The 18,718-nt window shown below is 45.2% G+C and overlaps 1 protein-coding gene across 2 annotated transcripts in view; it reads right to left on the reverse strand.

Moving 5' to 3' along the window:
- The window catches only part of LOC148152056 (uncharacterized), a 288,374-nt gene that overhangs the window by 181,179 nt on the left and 88,477 nt on the right, over positions 1 to 18,718 (reverse strand). The window lies entirely within an intron of this gene.

Raw genomic sequence — 18,718 nt, forward strand, 5'->3', positions numbered from 1 at the left:
AGTCAAAGGACAGGGCAATGGATCAGCTCCATCCATAAGACCATAAGACATAGGAGTGGGAGTAAGGCCATTCGGCCCATCGAGTCCACTCTGCCATTCAATCATGGTTGATGGGCATTTCAACACCACTTACCTGCACTCTCCCCGTGTCCCTTAATTCCTTTCATCCCAATGGTATTGTTCTCCATGATAATGGTGCTTCTGCTCCCACACCAGCAGATGGTTTGCACACATTCATAACAAAGCATTCAATATAACCATCTATATTGAATGCTTGGTGGCTCAGTGGTTAGCACTGTTGTCTCACAGCACCGGGGTCCCTTGTTCGATTCCAGCTTCGGGTGACTGTCTGTGTGGAGTTTGCGCATTCTCCCTGTGTCTGTGTAGATGTGCTCTGATTTCTTCCCACAGTCCAAAGATGTGCAGATTAGGTGAATTGGCCATGCTAAATTGCCCAGAGTGTTAAGTGCATTAGTCAGTGGGTCTGGGTGGGTTTCTTTTGTGGGCGGCACGGTGGCACAGTGGTTAGCGCTGCTGCCTCACAGCGCCGGAGACCCGGGTTCAATTCCCGCCTCAGGCGACTGACTGTGTGGAGTTTGCACATTCTCCCCGTGTCTGCGTGGGTTTCCTCCGGGTGCTCCGGTTTCCTCCCACAGTCCAAAGATGTGCAGGTCAGGTGAATTGGCCATGCTAAATTGCCCATGGTGTTAGGTAAAAGGATAAATGTAGGGGTATGGGTGGGTTGCGGGTCGGTGTGGACTTGTTGGGCTGAAGGGCCTGTTTCCACACTGTAATGTAATCTAAATCTAATGTAATGTAATCTAAAAGGCTCTTCTGGCCAAGGTTTCAATCTCCTACCATATTCTCAGCCCTTATTGTGGATGGGTGGAATGAATATACTTCATATGGTGCTCCCTGGAAAGGAAAGATATTGCCCGATTGGAGTTGCGATCCTCTATAATACATCTACTACTCGCCTACTCTCGTGAGTTCAAAGATTGCCCAGAGAAGACAGTGACCACTGTGGTGCTGTTGTAAGAATTGTGAAGTTGTAGGAATATTCCCTTCAACTGAAGGCCATTTTTCCACATAACTCGAGGGACTCCGTGAAAATGTGGAGTTTCACCGTCACAAATTAGAAGAGGTTTTGAAAGCTGTTGTTCTCGGATTCTTTCATCAGGACAGGAATCTCTAGGAGACTTGGTGCTTGATTGCACAAATGCAGGACATGTCTGATCTGAAACCTCCCAGTCAATCACAATCTCATACCAGAGTTTGGACTGATTAGATGTCACGAGCTTAAAATCTGCAGCTTCCTTCACATCCTTTTCCAACTCACAAACATTCTGCAGTTGGTCACTTTCAGCACAGCCAGATTACTCTTCCAAGGTGGACTTCTGAAAACTTAAAACAAAGGTCTGTTCCCTCGCTCGAGAGTTACTCTATCAGAGGCAAAGTCATCTCTGGTGGATTGAAACCAAATGTTTTCCCCAACTAAAAATTCAGAGTGACCTTCCCAGCTCTGGATAGTTCTGCAAAAGAGAAACCTTTATTTCGCTTCAGGTGTCTCTTTGTCGTGCAAGAACTCTGGCTGTTTCTGCACTGAATGCGTTCCGCAGTCTAAGTAAATTTCAATGTCCACCTCTAGCTGGCCCTTACCACTTCACTTTGGGTATTTTCTGCGGCTCTTGGTTTCTCTCGCTGGGCTAGCCTTTTGGTTTTGCTGCCCCAGGTCTTCACTTCAGGGTCTCGCCAGCCACTCCAGGTCGTTCTGAAATAATGTCAGAACTTCATTCTTGTGAGTGGAGAGCAACAGCATTACTGAACATAACTACTGACAGAGGATGGTAAAAAAGGACATCTTACATGGAGCTCCAGCCTCCAATTCTATTTGATCAGACCTTACCATGACCAATTATTTTTATCACCTGCTCAGTCATTGTACTTACAGAGAAAGTATAATTCTGTTGACTCCATGTGTCCAAAGCAACAGATTGCAGAAATTCAAAAATTTCATAACAAGATTCTTAAATATCCATAAAGCTTTTGAGGGCAATATCATGTTATCATGCAAGGGGGAACCTTCAAATGAGGGGCCAAGACCTCCTTCCAGCTCATGGCTTGCACCCTCCACCAACTTACTCTGGAGCTAGCCCATCTTCTGGTTGAAGATTGGGCACCCTGACTGCCAGATTTTCGTACAAACAGACCAACAAGGAGTAGGCCATTCAGCATCTTCAATCTGCTCCGCCATTCAATATGACTGAGTGCCACAGGAATCGGTGCTGTGTCCACTACTGTTCATCATTTACATAAATGATTTGGATGTGAGCATAAGAGGTACAGTTAGTTTGCAGATGACACCAAAATTGGAGGTGTAGTGGACAGCGAAGAGGGTTACCTCAGATTACAACAGGATCTGGACCAGATGGGCCAATGGGCTGAGAGGTGGCAGATGGAGTTTAATTCAGATAAATGTGAGGTGATGTGTTTTGGGAAAGCAAATCTTAGCAGGACTTATACACTTAATGGTAAGGTCCTAGGGAGTGTTGCTGAACAAAGAGACCTTGGAGTACAGGTTCATAGCTCCTTGAAAGTGGAGTCGCAGGTAGATAGGATAGTGAAGAAGGCATTTGGTATGCTTTCCTTTATTGGTCAGAGTATTGAGTACAGGAGTTGGGAGGTGATGTTGCGGCTGTACAGGACATTAGTTAGGCCACTTTTGGAATATTGCGTGCAGTTCTGGTCTCCTTCCTATCGGAAAGATGTTGTGAAACTTAAAAGGGTTCAGAAAAGATTTACAAGGATGTTGCCAGGGTTGGAGGATTTGAGCTACAGGGAGAGGCTGAACAGGCTGGGGCTGTTTTCCCTGGAGCGTCGGAGGCTGAGGGGTGACCTTATAGAGGTTTATAAAATTATGAGGGACGTGGATAGGGTAAATAGACAAAATCTTTTCCCTGGAGTTGGGGAGTCCAGAACTAGAGGGCGTAGGTTTAGGGTGAGAGGGGAAAGATATAAAATGACCTAAGGTGCAACGTTTCATGCAGAGGGTGGTACGTGTATGGAATGAGCTGCCAGAGGATGTGGTGGAGGCTGGTACAATTGCAATACTTAAAAATATAAAAACATTTGGATGGGTATATGATAGGAAGGGTTTGGAGGGATATGGGCCGGGTGCTGGCAGGTGGGACTAGATTGGGTTGGGATATCTGGTCGGCATGGACGGGTTGGACCGAAGGGTCAGTTTCCATGCTGTACATCTCTATGACTCTCTGGTCATGACTGAACTGATTACGACTTCCTGCCTACCTGCCAATAACCTTTCCAACTTTTGCTTGTGCAGAATCTGTCTACCTCTACCTTAAACATATCCAAGGACTTATGGGTGGCACAGTGGTTAGCACTGCTACCTCACAGAGCCAGAGACCTGGGTTCAATTCCCGCCTCAAGTGACTCTCTGTGTGGAGTTTGCACATTCTCCAAGTGTCTGCGTGGGTTTCCTCCGGGTGCTCCAGTTTCCTCCCACAGTCCAAAGATGTACAGGTTAGGTGAATTGGCCATGTTAAATTGCCCATAGTGTTAGGTAAGGGGTAAATGTAGGGGAATGGGTCTGGGTGGGTTACACTTCAGTGGGTCGGTGTGGACTTGTTGGGCCGAAGGGCCTGTTTCCACACTGTAAGTAATATAAAACCTTAATAGGCTCCACCTTCACTGCTTTCTCAAGAAGAGAGTTCCAAACATTTTAAAGGGGAAAGTTGCCCTTGGGCTACTCTCTCATTAGATACAGAGAGGGAGAGAGAGAGAAAGAGAGATGGCTGATGGTGGTTTAACCTGAGGGGCACCATGTCTCAGGCGATGGGAGAGGTTGAGAAGGAGAATTCTTTGTATTAACCTCAGCCAGGATGGGAATTGAACCCACGCTGCTAGCTGCTAGTATCAGAGACCAGCCATCCAGCCAACTGAGTGAATGAACCCTCAAAGATTTACAACCACTAAAAGAAAATGCATGCATAATTTCTGTTCAAATGGGCAATCCCTGATTTTTAAGCAGTGACTCCTACTTATAGATTTCCCTGTAAGAGGAGCCATTCTCTGTACATCTATCCTTTCAAGGACCTTCAGGATCTTATATTAAGTTACCTCTCAATCTTCTAAACTCTAGGAAATATGAGCCGAGCCTGTCCAACCTTTTCTTATGACCCACTCATTCTTGGTAGTAATCTAGTGAACCTTCTCCGAAATGTTCCAATATGTTAACATCCCCCATTCAATAAGGTCTCTACTACAGTGCATAGTCCTGGAGATGTGATCTCTCCTGTGCCCTGGACAACTGAAATATAATATCCCCACTTTGGTATTCAGTTTCCCTGACAGCATTTGGTTGGTGTTCATGTCCTTGGCCACTAGGTGGCATATGATTGGCTGCTGCACATTAGGCACCATCTTCCAAAGATGGAGTCAGGAATTGGCCATCCCACCGATCTCCAGATGGAATGCCCACTATTCATACATTCCAGCTCTCACTTGGGAGCAATACAGTCCACATTCACCTGGATATCACCGGAACTCCAAGCATTAGCTTATGTGGAAAGATGACATAGACTGGGGCTATATTTCCTGGAATACAGCTTGATAAGTGACTATTTGACTGAGGTATTTAAGGTTTTGAAAGGAACTGATGAAGCAGATTGAGAGAACCTTTTTTTTTCCTGCTGATTCAGTAGTCTAGGAGAAGCAGACATAACCTTAAAGTCAGAGCCTGGACAGCTTATGAGATGTTCATTTGTTTCACAGCTTGACATGTGATCCAGAAGAGTATAGGAGTACTCCTCCCAGCTCCACAGCTCTTCTGAGGGTGATGTCCCCCATTACTCTTTAGTTCCCCATTTCCTCTCTTCTTCTTACATAACAAGATGATGCTTGTTCCTGTTGTTGATGGGTCTGGAAGGGTTAAGACATGATTGTATGCAATAAGCACCAGCCACTCTGATGGTATCCTGAGGACTTGGTGGACTGGTACATGAGGATCTTGTGGAGGACAGATGTAAGGCTGTTGTTATTAATAGCAGGCCTGTTCTGGCTATCTGTAAATCATTGTAGCAGTGCAGTCAGCTACATCTTGTTATCTTTACAAGATTCTTCTTGTTTGATCAGAAAGTGGCTACCCTCATACTCATTAGACCACGTAAGGCCCTAAGTCACCAACACACTTGGGAGATATGGATGGCAGTACATGTCGGGTAATGATCGGAAGATTGAGGTTAGCAGCACTCGTACCAATACAGCAAACATGTCGGTAACACAGAGAGACTTCAAGGAAGACAAATAATACTGATTGCTGAGGAACAGCAAGCCCCAAAAATGCCTTGTGGCAACATTCAATACTGGAGACTAATTCAAAGAATGATAGAAAGCATTTCAAACTTAATTAAAGACATGTCAGCACAGAAGAAATCTGCAGCACTAAGTCAGAGTTCCAGACTACATCTGGAGACCCCATGGTCTGTGTGTGCAGTCTCAAATCCAAGTTCAGCCAATGATCCAACAGGCATTAATTTTGAGTGAATCAAAATTTTAAAAAATCTCTGGTACAAGGGGAGAACCTTGAATAGCACAGTATTTCAGACTGAAAAGGTAAGAATCTAAAGCAATAATTTGTAGCTCAGATTGGCTGCAATCATCATAGCACATGGATGCCATGAGGCTGGCATAAAGCGGAACGAAGAGAGGCCGAACGGCCCCTTGTATAATCTGGGGCCGCAGAGCGAGGAAATTGCAAATGTAGCCATTTAAAGCAAATAAACATTGGGAAATTTTAATAAGTCAGCAATCCTGATCTAAGGCAGGAGTTTTGCAGGAGATGCCATTGCAGCCACAAAAGACAGGAAATTCTTCAATAAAGACATAAGTGAAGGGAAAACCTCCATGATATCTTTAAAAGGCATTATCGGTACAAAAACATGGAATTCCTCCATCATAGCTGCAAAGATTAGGGAAACTCTCCAGGAAAACAGCAAAGTGCAGGAACCACCAAGATTGTAACATGGAAATCTTCAAAGTAGGTTCACACATCAGGATACAATAGAATAAGAAATAGGATTGCCAGGAAGATTCCATTTCAATGATGGGGTAAATACAAAACAAAATTAGACATTGAAAAAAACAATTCTTGAGATATATTAACTGTGTTTGAAACTGGTGATAAGTCAGAAGTTGAACAAATAAATACACAGCTGTACACAATTGGGATTATAGCAGATGCAGTTATTTCTTACCAAGAAACAACAAACACATTCATAGAGGTACTGGAAGCCTTTGACAATCACTTAAACCTCAGAACTAAAAATACAATATTTAGCAGAAGAACACAACATTGACAGAAGTCCATAGACTATTTCATTAATAACCTCTACAGACCGGGGGATAAATGTGATTTTGATGACATAAAGTCCGTATTAATCAGTAACCAAAATGCAGCTGGGATTACGGATCAGACTGTTAAATTTATTATAGTCCAAAGAAGACCAGACTCTAGAAAAGCCCATTCAGATGGTGAGTGAAGCAATGGTCTGATAGTAACACGGATCTCTATCTGAAGGGGAGAACATTAAACTTGGTGTATCAAACCTTTGTATTCCATTCAATTCCCAAGTTATATATCACTAAAGAAACATGTGATAAGCCAGTACAGTGATTAGATTCCCCTACAGTGTGGAAACAGGCCCTTCGGCCCAACAAGTCCACACCCACCCTCTGGAGAGCAACCCACCCAGACCCATTCCCCTACATTTACCCCTTACCTAACACTACGGGCAATTTAGCATGGCCAATTCACCTAACCTGCACATTTTTGGACTGTGGGAGGAAACCGGAGCATCCGGAGGAAACCCACGCAGACACGGGGAGAACGTGCAAACTCCACACAGACAGTTGCTTGAGGCGGGAATTGAACCCAGGTCTCTGATACTGTGAGGCAGCTGTGCTAACCACTGTGCCACCGTGCCACTACCATGGATAGGACAGCCACCAGCACAATGGTCCAAAGAAACCCTACAATTACAAACAATATTTAGCTGTTAAAACAGAATACTTCAATTGTAAAACAATAAGCCACTTCCAGAAAATTTGTCAAAGCAGGGCACAGCCACAGAAAGGCAAAAGACCTGCACAAGGAAGCAAATGAAGGTGAGCTCTCTCCAGTAGAAGACAAACCCTAAGGCAGCCAGCAACAACAGCCATATCCTGACACTGGAATAACAGCAGCAATAAATGTAACAAACAGACAAAACTGGTCGCAATCAAAATAGTCAGACTCCTGTTTTCGGTCACACCGATGAACCTGAGCTAAACCTGACAGAACCTGGCAAGCTCAGACTCCAGAGCGAGGGGCAATGGACAGAGACTAAAATAGGTAGAGTCCAGTGGGAAGTGAAACTTGGAGATAGTGCAGTGGACTGACCAAGCTAACTAGGGCATCAAAACTCAGACTGAGCAGTCCCCTCCTCCCCTCCCCCAACCACTGGCAAATGCCCACACGCAGTATGAAACACCAGCAAAGAGAGGTTTTACTTGATTCCCAATACAATACACTGCTAGCTATCCTGGTTCTAGAGAAGACCTTTTTCCTATCTCTGTCCCATCAGCATGTCAAGGCAACAGACCAGGCAGCACAGTGATGCAGAAGAAGACTTCAATTGTTCAGAGTCATCTCAAAGATTTTAATCATCCCCAGACAGTGAATATGTCAGCATCCCCAGACAGTGAATATGTCAGCACATTTTAATATTCAGTGAAGAGTCACGTTGACAATATACTGATGTCAGACAAGAGATTGCTCAGGATTCAGGTACTGCAGGATAAATCCTTTCACATGACACAGAATGTTTGGATAATTAAAAACCATGTCTTTTTGTTTCTTTGTGCTGTTTAATTTGGGACTGAAATGAGGAAAGAACTGTTTTAAAAACCCAGGATAGCTGGTTGGATTTAAAGTAAGTAATTTGATATTGTTTGCGAACCCTCTTTGTACAGCTCTAGGTTACAGCCACGTTACAGATGACCTGGAGTTGATGGGTTGTGTACAGATGCAGCAACAAAAAAGCTGATTAGTTGTGGACGTGGGACCAGTTATTGATGACAAAGGTTTTCTGTTTTCCAACAATGGTGTGATTGGTTCTCAGGTCACTGGACAGCGTGGGACTAGGAAGGAGACACAGGCAAGCCATCAGGTCTCCACCAACCAGGCAATCTCTCTGTTTTCTGCATTAAGCCATTTCATACTTGGAGAAAGTCAGTTTATTTTCCTTCAATGGTTGTTGGAAGTGGTGGCTTTTAATTAATAAGCCCAAAACCTTTAGTAAGTGATCTGGCCTCTCTGTGTCTTGATAAATCAGTGGAAGCATCTGGAGAAGGATGACTGAGAAATAACATTCTGACTAGCACAAGAATCATAAGGATCATGTCAGCAGCCCTTGTCAGCAGGAATCACTGCATTGTTTCTATTTCAAATTCTTTCCTCTGTCTAGAATTCGTTATTGCGCACGTGCGCGTGTGGATTTGTGTGTGTGTGTATGCATGTTTGTGTATGCATCCATGTGTGGATTTGTGTGTGCATGCATGTGTGCGTGTGTTTGTATGTGCGCACGTGTGTGTGTGTCTAAGGGGAAGTTTTAAAGAGGATTAGAGTTTTAATTAGTGGTATTAAATGCTAATAGTTTATAACTGTTTTCTTGTAGTTAAACTCTAATTACTTGCAATAAATGCTGTCGTTCTGTTCGCCGAGCTGGAAGTTTTTGTTGCAAACGTTTCGTCCCCTGTCTAGGTGACATCCTCAGTGCTTGGGAGCCTCCTGTGAAGTGCTTCTGTGGTGTTTCCTCCGGCATTTATAGTGGCCTGTCCCTGCCGCTTCCGGTTGTCAGTTTCAGCTGTCCGCTGTAGTGGCCGGTATATTGGGTCCAGGTCTATGTGTTTGTTGATGGAGTTTGTGGATGAGTGCCAAGCTTCTAGGAATTCCCTGGCTGTTCTTTGTTTGGCTTGCCCTATAATGGTAGTGTTGTCCCAGTCAAATTCATGTTGCTTGTCGTCTGCATGTGTGGCTACTAGGGATAGCTGGTCGTGTCGTTTCATGGCTAGTTGATGTTCGTGGATGCGGATCGTTAGCTGTCTTCCTGTTTGTGCTATATAGTGTTTTGTGCAGTCCTTGCATGGGATTTTGTACACTACGTTAGTTTTGCTCATACTGGGTATCGGGTCCTTTGTTCTGGTGAGTTGTTGTCTGAGGGTGGCTGTTGGTTTGTGTGCTGTTATGAGTCCTAGTGGTCGCAATAGTCTGGCTGTCAGTTCAGAAACGTTCTTGATGTATGGTAGTGTGGCTAGTCTTTTGGGTTGTGGCATGTCCTCGTTCTGTTGTCTCTCCCTTAGGCATCTGTTGATGAAATTGCGAGGATATCCGTTTTTGGCGAATACCTTGTATAGGTGTTCCTCTTCCTCTTTTTGCAGTTCTGGTGTGCTGCAGTGTGTTGTGGCCCTTTTGAACAGTGTCTTGATGCAACTTTGTTTGTGTGTATTGGGGTGGTTGCTTTCGTAGTTTAGGACTTGGTCTGTATGTGTGGCTTTCCTGTGTACCTTAGTGGTGAATTCTCCGTTTGGTGTTCTCTGTACGAACAAATCAACGGAACACCCATGGGCTCACTGATCTCGGGACTCATAGCAGAAGCAGTAATGCAAAGGTTAGAACAAACAGTCTTACCACAAATTCAACCCAAACTCTGGGTCAGATACGTTGATGACACCTTTGTAATCATTAAAAACACGGAAATAGAGAAAACACACCGGATCATCAACTCCACACTCACAGGAATCCGATTCACGAGAGAAGAAGAAAAGGACAACCAACTCCCATTCCTAGACGTGATGGTACAGAGAACACCGAACGGAGAATTCACCACAAAGGTACACTAGCCACGAAACGACATGACCAGCACTGAGGATGTCATCTAGACAGGGGACGAAACGTTTGCAACAAAAACTTCCAGCTCGGCGATCAGAACCACAGCAATGAGCACCCGAGCTACAAATCTTCACACAAACTTTGAACTTACAATAAATCATATTTTTTTATTAAGTACAGCAATCTGGCTGGTGCTTCCCCTCAACCTGGGTCTAAAAGTCATGGAAATTGGGCAAATTTTGCATATCTTTAAAAATCTTTACCTTTTATGATGACTCCAGGAATAGCAGAATTTGAGTTTCAGCACTACCCTAGTGAGTCATATGATGATTGACCATGCTAAATGTAACAGATACACCCAGGGCCCAGAAGAGGGTATAGACTCACTTGTGAATGGCTAGGATCAATGTGCCGATAATTGCAACTAAAACTCCCTTTAAAGAAGAGTTAGTCAGAGACTGAATCCTTGTGGAGCTTCATGGCGAGACTCTATCAGACTTTATACAGTCTAGAAAGGATTTCATATTGTTGAAATCAGTTCAGTTATCTTGGCAGTGGGAGCTGCAAAAAACAGAAGGGGCTGTCCATTAAACTGATACAGCAACCAAAGGAAAACAACAAAGAGCCTCAACACAACCCGCTTTGGTGGAGAACATTGAAGGGACTACCTGGGGGATAAAGCCTGAGGCAAACGCAAAGTGTACGTCTCCAAGGGAAGAGAGAACACAAGAATGCTCAAAGACAGCAGGAGAATCTGTAAGTTCTGCAGCAGACACATTGAGGGAACCACTACATCAGAGATTGTGACAGAGGTAGCCCCTGCAACATTGATTGATCCTGTAACAGAGTAAATTTGTTTAATGTCTGTCCTCAGAGTACCAGAGAAATTTCAATTGCTGGGCTTACCAACCAGAAAATGTATGGCCCGTAACTAGAATGGACCGAATTGGTGAGGAGTGTAACCTCCAGGTGAAGTCTGGTTCTCAGTTACATTTGCTCCTGATAAGCGAGAGGAAGAACTTCAAAAGGAGTGGGGAAGGTGGCCTGAAAACAGGGGCTGGGTGGGGGGGATATAAAGAAGCAAGAAGGCCTGTAAATGGGAATGAGGATTTGCAAAATGAAGGCATGATCTGCACAGAGCAGAAAGCAGTTTCAACATTTTAACCATGGAATACTCGAGCATTTGGGAACCCTGAATACCTGAAATCATTGAAGTAGTGAATTGCTTACAATTAATGTGGAGTCTCTAGCTTAAAGCTACTAATGTTTAGGAGCTTCTATATGGGGGGAGAATGTAGTGAATGCTGGGGTAATGAGCGAGGTATCAATCAGATCATCTAATAGTGAACAGTTTTGTTTCATAAAGATTTGCATCTATGTGCCATCACATCATAAAATGTCTCAGCCACTGTGAATTACTTGATGTGCAATGGCTGTACTAGAGATAAATGTGCAATAATGTTGTTGTGGTCTCAACATTCGATGGCATTTTGACTTTGGAGAGCTTTGTCACTTTTTTTAAGGAAAAGCATTTATTGCCAATCTCTGTCTGTTGTCTTTATATACTGTTGTGTCTTGGAAGTAAGTGGTTCCCTTGTGTGTTGTGGCTTTAAGTTTAATACTTCAGCATGAATTCAAATCCCCGATGTCAACACAAATACAAAACGCAATGTTACAACATTTGGTCAGGACAGGAGGAGGACACAAATATCTAAACAAATGAGTTAGTGAGAATGAAAAAGTAGGTCTCAAAAATCACAAAACAGTACTTGAGAAAATCTCAAGAGGAGAGCTCAATAAAAGAAATTGATCCCTACACCAGGAGCACTGGGAGGTGCTCCCTCAGCGACTAGACAACTCCACACACCAGCCACACTGGAGAATATCTAACCAAATTCAACTGAACAAAAACCAGGGGAACTTGACAATGTCACCTCCACAAGCAGCAGACAACATTCAGCTGCAGGGTCATTTCCCCCATCCATGCACAAATAAAGGAAGAGGCGTGTTCACCTGTTCTCCTGAGAAGAAAGTTAACACGCCGTACATGCCGTAAACATCCACCAGAAGGAGCAAGACCACAGTCAGTGATTGAAGACCAATCAGAAGAGATTTGGTCAGGACAGGAGGAGGACACAAATTAATTAATAAAACAAATATAAACATTCAGCAATGGAATGAACACTTGGGAGAAAATAAATTATGAAGGAAGCAATTATCAAATAAGAAAGCTGATAACATCACTGACTGTGACATAAGGAAGATGTGATGGGCAATGTGGAGAAAGTCTTATTGAAGATGGTCCTGAGGGATCTCTGCCCATGATATTTGTCATGATAATATCAGAGTCCCAGATTGTTTGAGCTCCTAAGAAAGACACTGTTTCTAAAACAGAAAAGACACGTGTCAGAGATGGATGAGAATGCAATTCAGTGACTGTTGTGAAAATGTATTTGTTGACTGTAAAATGTCACACCTGGAAGGGTGTCAAGAAATTTCAGAGAAATACCTCAAGGGAAGAGATGCAGCAGTAAAACCTGAATCATCTCCTGAGTTCCATCCCCAGACAGTGGCCTAATGTGACGAGGAAGAAAGCAGCCTGGGTGAAAGGCATGTTTACCCCTGACTGGAACATACAAGTGAAGATGTTAGAAATGTGTGTGTGTGTGCGCCTGTGTGCGTATACATGTGTGTGTGCGCTTGCGTGTGTGTGCGTGCATGTGTGTGTGCACATGCATACACACACATGTGCGCACACACACATGCACACACAAGCATGTGTATACACACATACATGCGTACGTGTGTACACACACACACACCCACAAACACACATGCACACACCTGTGTGCGCATACACACAGGCACCCACACACAGACACATACACACACATACATACACACACACATAGACACACACACACCCTCACATACGCACATGCACACACAAACACACACATGCATGCACATACCCACACATATACACACACATACGTGCACACCCACACATACACACCCACACACACACAGATACATATACACACACGCACATAGACACCCACACACACCCACACACACACATATACACACACACATAGACACACACACCTACACACACACATACACATACACAAACATGTGCACACCCACACACACAGACACACACACAGCCACACACACACAGACACACACCACACCCATGTGCACACACACACACACACACAGACACAGACACATACACACACACACTCTCTCTCTCTACTGGACATCTCCTTTCAGCTGATCTGCAGTATCCAGCATTTCTACATCCACTGTCCACCTGCCAGAATGAATGGTACTGGATGGACCAACTGAACATCTGCAAAGTTCCACAATCTCCTCTGTTCAGACAAACCGCTAGGTGAGAAGTAATCTTTATAACTGGTATCATTTTACTCACTTCTCTTTCTAATTGTCATGTCAGTGAGACCCTTTTCTTTCCTGTTTTCGGAACTAATAAATTCATACTTTCTTTAACTCTAGAAAGCCAGTTTAAATTGGCTCCTTTTAAAAGTAAATACAGTGGAACAGGGCATGTTACCTCCCAGGGAAGGGATTCTTTATTTTCTGTTCACATTGTTTCCACCAACAAAGGGAGGGGTTGAATAAGGAAGGGAAGCCAATTCATCTTCCCTCACTTGGGATCCCAATGAATTGGGAATTTCACCTTTGGATCTGTCATGACATGTGTACGTTACACATAGTTCAATAAAAAGTCCTGATTACAAAGACTAGCTCCAAGTCAATCTCTAAGCACAAGGGAACACTAACATGACTGATTTCAGAGAGCATGCAGCATTAATAATACTGAATCGCTTCAGAGCTGCTCTCCCACCCCCTGTTCTCTCCAAGCAGCATGACCTTTTAGTTCCTGATTTCACCTGGTGCTCTGGTCTCTCAACCCTCAGCTGTATTTTGTCCCTTTGTTCTCGTCTCCTCCTGCCCTGAGCTCTGCTGTGATTTCAGAGTGGGTCCTCAGTGCTGGGATTCAAGAGGAGGCCCCAACATACAAACTGGAATTTCTCAGTCCCTATTACATTTTACTCTGCCCACACTGAGGAGAGCCATGAGTTAACTGTACAAGTTGTTGATATAAAATATTGTTCCTGAGTGATCTTAATGGGCCTTTGTTTTATTTAAACAGATTTGGCTTTATAGAGTGCATAACAGAGGAAAATATGACCATGTATAAATTCCTACTCATACCAAAGACACACAAAGCAACACAGAAAGAGTAACTATTTTACAGAGAGCAGGATATTACACTTTATGTCAGGAGACACTTTGAAATATGTTGTTTGATGTTGCATTTGGACCAATGAGGAACAGGATACAAGAAAAGATCATTTTCTGCAGGATTACACTTACTCTCCTCAGAGAAATGACACAGAAATAAAGCGCAGCGTGATGGTTTGAAGGCATAAGTCAGGTATTAATTCTGAAGAAAGGTCCCTGGGCCCAGAAAGTTAATTCTGATTTCTCTCCACAGATGCTGCCAGACCTATTGAGCTTTTCCAGCAATTTCTGGAAAACACAGTTCATTCGGTATTTTCTGTCAGGTAACTTCCCCTCACAAACATTATGAATTTTAAAATCAGTTTGAGTCCATTATTCTAATTACTTAAAACTTTGCATTACTGGATAAGATCATATACTATGCTCCTGTCAAATAACCTTAGTATTACGATTATTTCAGAATATCCAGTCTTAGATAACAAGTATGTAGAGTGCCAAAATTAATCATTCTGTTAGGATGCCATCTTTTTGCTGCAAATGCTCATTTAGCCTTTCAAGATCTATAACAGTTGCTCATTCTCAATGCTGCACCATACTTCATAGCCCTGTGTTTTATTATTTTTTGCTATCTTTAGTTCTGATGATGAGCAAAAATATAATGAGGCAGGGAAAATATGTGGGATGTTGATTTCAAAACATCAAAAAATTGACAGCAAAAAATTGGATGGCACTGAGAGGCACATGCATATATTTGATATTCAGTGAATACAACAGAGATCTCATTAATAATCTAACAGCTCTGAGTCTGAAGTGTAACACCAGCAAGAGAACAACAATTAATAAAACAGCGAGGCAATAAGGATTCGGAATGCAACGTCCAAAAGATAATAAGTAGATGCTTGAGAAATCCAGATTGGTTAACAATAGAAGAGTAAATCAGATTTTATTTTTAGTCCAGAACAAAACAATATCCTGGTTTACATGGCAATTTAAAATTTAATGTCAACGCTCAGTGCTATTTGATGTGAACTGAGATTTGTGGGAGAGATGATGCTGGATCCTATAACTGGCATTGTTTCCTGATTTACATTTGAAAGCTGTCTTCTGCCTGAAGTGAATATACCAGCTGAAATGTTTCCTAAAAGTCTCTTCTCTGCAACAATGACGATACTCCCAGAAAATCTTTTCTTTCCTTCTCCACTATTTCTTGGCTTTTATCACCTTTTTTTGACTCCATCAGTATTCTTCCCCCACCTCCTCATCATGTTGACCTCTTCTCCTCCTGCCCATTTCCCTGGCTGGAGAAATATGTGTGTAGGTACCAGTCTCGTCCTTGCTCCACCTCTGCCCCTGCCCTTTGCTCAACCAATCGTTCTTCATCTAGATGGCCTCCACTTCCCGCTCCTTCGCCCTTGAGCCCCGCTCCTCCAATCGCCACCAGGACAGAACCCCACTAGTCCTCACCTACCACCCCACCAACCTCCAGATATATTGTATCATCCGTCGTCATTTCCGCCACCTCCAAACAGACCCCACCACCAGGGATATATTTCCCTCCCCTCCCCTATCAGCGTTCCGGAAAGACCACTCCCTCCGTGACTCCCTCATCAGGTCCACACCCCCCACCAACCCAACCTCCACTCCTGGCACCTTCCCCTGCAACCGCAAGAAATGCAAAACTTGCGCCCACCCCTCCCCCCTTACTTCCCTCCAAGGCGCCAAGGGATCCTTCCATATTCGTCACAAATTCACCTGCACCTCCACACACATCATTTACTGCATCCGTTGCACCTGATGTGGCCTCCTCTATATTGGGGAGACAGGCCGCCTACTTGCGGAATGTTTCAGAGAACACCTCTGGGACACCCGGACCAACCAACCCAACCTCCCCGTGGCTCAACACTTCAACTCCCCCTCCCACTCCACCAAGGACATGCAGGTCCTTGGCCTCCTCCATCGCCAGACCATGGCAACACGATGCCTGGAGGAAGAGCACCTCATCTTCATTCCCCTACGCTCCCGGATTAATGAGTTCAACACGCGGCGTGACATCGAACAATTTTTCTGCCACCTTCGCCTCTGCACGTACTTCTTCAACAAGGACTCTCGCCCACCCTCTGACGACCCCTTCTCCTGCCTCCAACATACCCCATCCACCTGGACACCCCGTGCTGGCCTCTTACCCGCCCTCGATCTCTTCATAGCCAACTGCCACCGCGACATTAACCGCCTCAACTTCTCCACCCCTCCCCACTCCAACCTCTCACCCTCGGAACATGCAGCCCTCCACTCCCTCCGTTCCAACCCCAACCTCACTATCAAACCGGCAGACAAGGGAGGCGCGGTAGTAGTTTGGCGCACCAACCTTTACACCGCTGAAGCTAAACCTCAGCTCGCAGATACCTCCTCCTACTGCCCCCTTGACCATGACCCCACCTCCCACCACCAAACCATCATCTCCCAGACCATCCAGAACCTCATCACCTCGGGGGATCTCCCATCCACCGCCTCCAACCTCAGTCCCACAACCCCGCACCGCCCGTTTCTACCTCCTGCCCAAAATCCACAAACCTGACTGCCCCGGCCGACCCATTGTCTCAGCCTGCTCCTGCCCTACCGAACTCATCTCTCGACACGGTCCTGTTCCCCCTTAGTCCAAGAACTCCCAACCTACGTTCGGGACACCACCCACACCCTCCACCTCCTCCATGATTTTCACTTCCCCGGTCCCCAATGCCTTATCTTCACCATGGACATCCAATCCCTGTACACCTCCATCCCCCATCACGAAGGACTCAAAGCCCTCTGCTTCTTCCTTTCCCGCCGTACCAACCAGTATCCTTCCACTGACACCCTCCTTCGACTGACTGAACTGGTCCTCACCCTGAACAACTTCTCTTTCCAATCCTCCCACTTCCTCCAAACCAAAGGAGTAGCCATGGGCACCCGCATGGGCCCCAGCTGTGCCTGCCTCTTCGTAGGATATGTGGAACAATCCATCTTCCGCAACTACACTGGCACCACCCCCACCTTTTCCTCCGCTACATCGATGACTGTATCGGCGCTGCCTCATGCTACCACGAGGAGGTTGAACAGTTCATCCACTTTACTAACACTTTCCATCCTGACCTCAAATTTACCTTGAACGTCTCAGACTCCTCCCTCCCCTTCCTAGACATCTCCATTTCTATCTCAGGCGACCGAATCAACACGGACATTTACTATAAACCGACTGACTCCCACAGCTACCTAGATTACACCTCCTCCCACCCTGCCCCCTGTATAAACGCCATCCCATATTCCCAATTCCTTCGCCTCCGTCGCATCTGCTCCCAGGAGGACCAGTTCCAATACTGAACAACCCAGATGGCCTCCTTCTTCAAAGACCGCAATTTCCCCCCAGACGTGATCGACGATGCCCTCCACCGCATCTCCTCCACTTCCCGCTCCTCCGCCCTTAAGCCCCGCCCCTCCAATCGCCACCAAGATAGAACCCCACTGGTCCTCACCTACCACCCAACCAACATCCATATACAGCGTATCATCGTTGTCATTTCCGCCACCTCCAAACAGACTCCACCACCAAAGATATATTTCCCTCCCCTGCCCTATCAGTGTTCCGAAAAGACCACTCCCTCCGCAACTCCCTCGTCAGGTCCACACCCCCCACCAACCCAACCTCCACTCCCAGCACCTTCCCCTGCAACCGCAAGAAATGCAAAACTTGCGCCCACACCTCCCCCCTCACTTCCCTCCAAGGCCCCAAGGGATCCTTCCATATCCGTCACAAATTCACCTGCACCTCCACACACATCATTTACTGCATCCGCTGCACCCGATGTGGCCTCCTCTATATTGGGGAGACAGGCCGCCTACTTGCGGAACGTTTCAGAGAACACCTCTGGGACTCTCGGACCAACCAACCCAACCACCCAGTGGCTCAACACTTTAACTCCCTCTCCCACTCCACCAAGGACATGCAGGTCCTTGGCTTCCTCCATCGCCAGACTATGGCAATACGACGGCTGGAGGAAGAGCGCCTCATCTTCCGCCTAGGAACCCTCCAACCACAAGGGATGAACTCAGATTTCTCCAGTTTCCTCATTTCCCCTCCCCCCACCTTGTCTCAGTCAAATCCCTCGAACTCAGCACCACCTTCCTAACCTGCAATCTTCTTCCTGACCTCTCTACCCCCACCCCGTCTCCGACCTATCACCCTCACCTTAACCTCCTTTCACCTATCGCATTCCCCACCCCCCTCCCCCAAGTCCCTCCTCCCTACCTTTTATCTTAGCCTGCAGTCTGAAGATTGGGCAAATTTTAGGATTCAGTAAAGGAGGACCAAGAAATTGATTAAAAATAATTAATGTAACATTTCAGGAAACATAAAAATGAATTGTAAAATTTTCTGCAGGTCTATAAAAAGGGAAGCATTAGCAAAAACAAGTGTATTTTTTTAAAGCTAAGTATTGATCAATACAGGCACTGACAGGA

Source organism: Chiloscyllium plagiosum, unplaced genomic scaffold (genome assembly GCF_037043375.1).
Source record: "Chiloscyllium plagiosum isolate Xiang-an unplaced genomic scaffold, Cpla_swu_hap1 HiC_scaffold_1, whole genome shotgun sequence".
Taxonomy (NCBI): Eukaryota; Metazoa; Chordata; class Chondrichthyes; order Orectolobiformes; family Hemiscylliidae; genus Chiloscyllium; species Chiloscyllium plagiosum.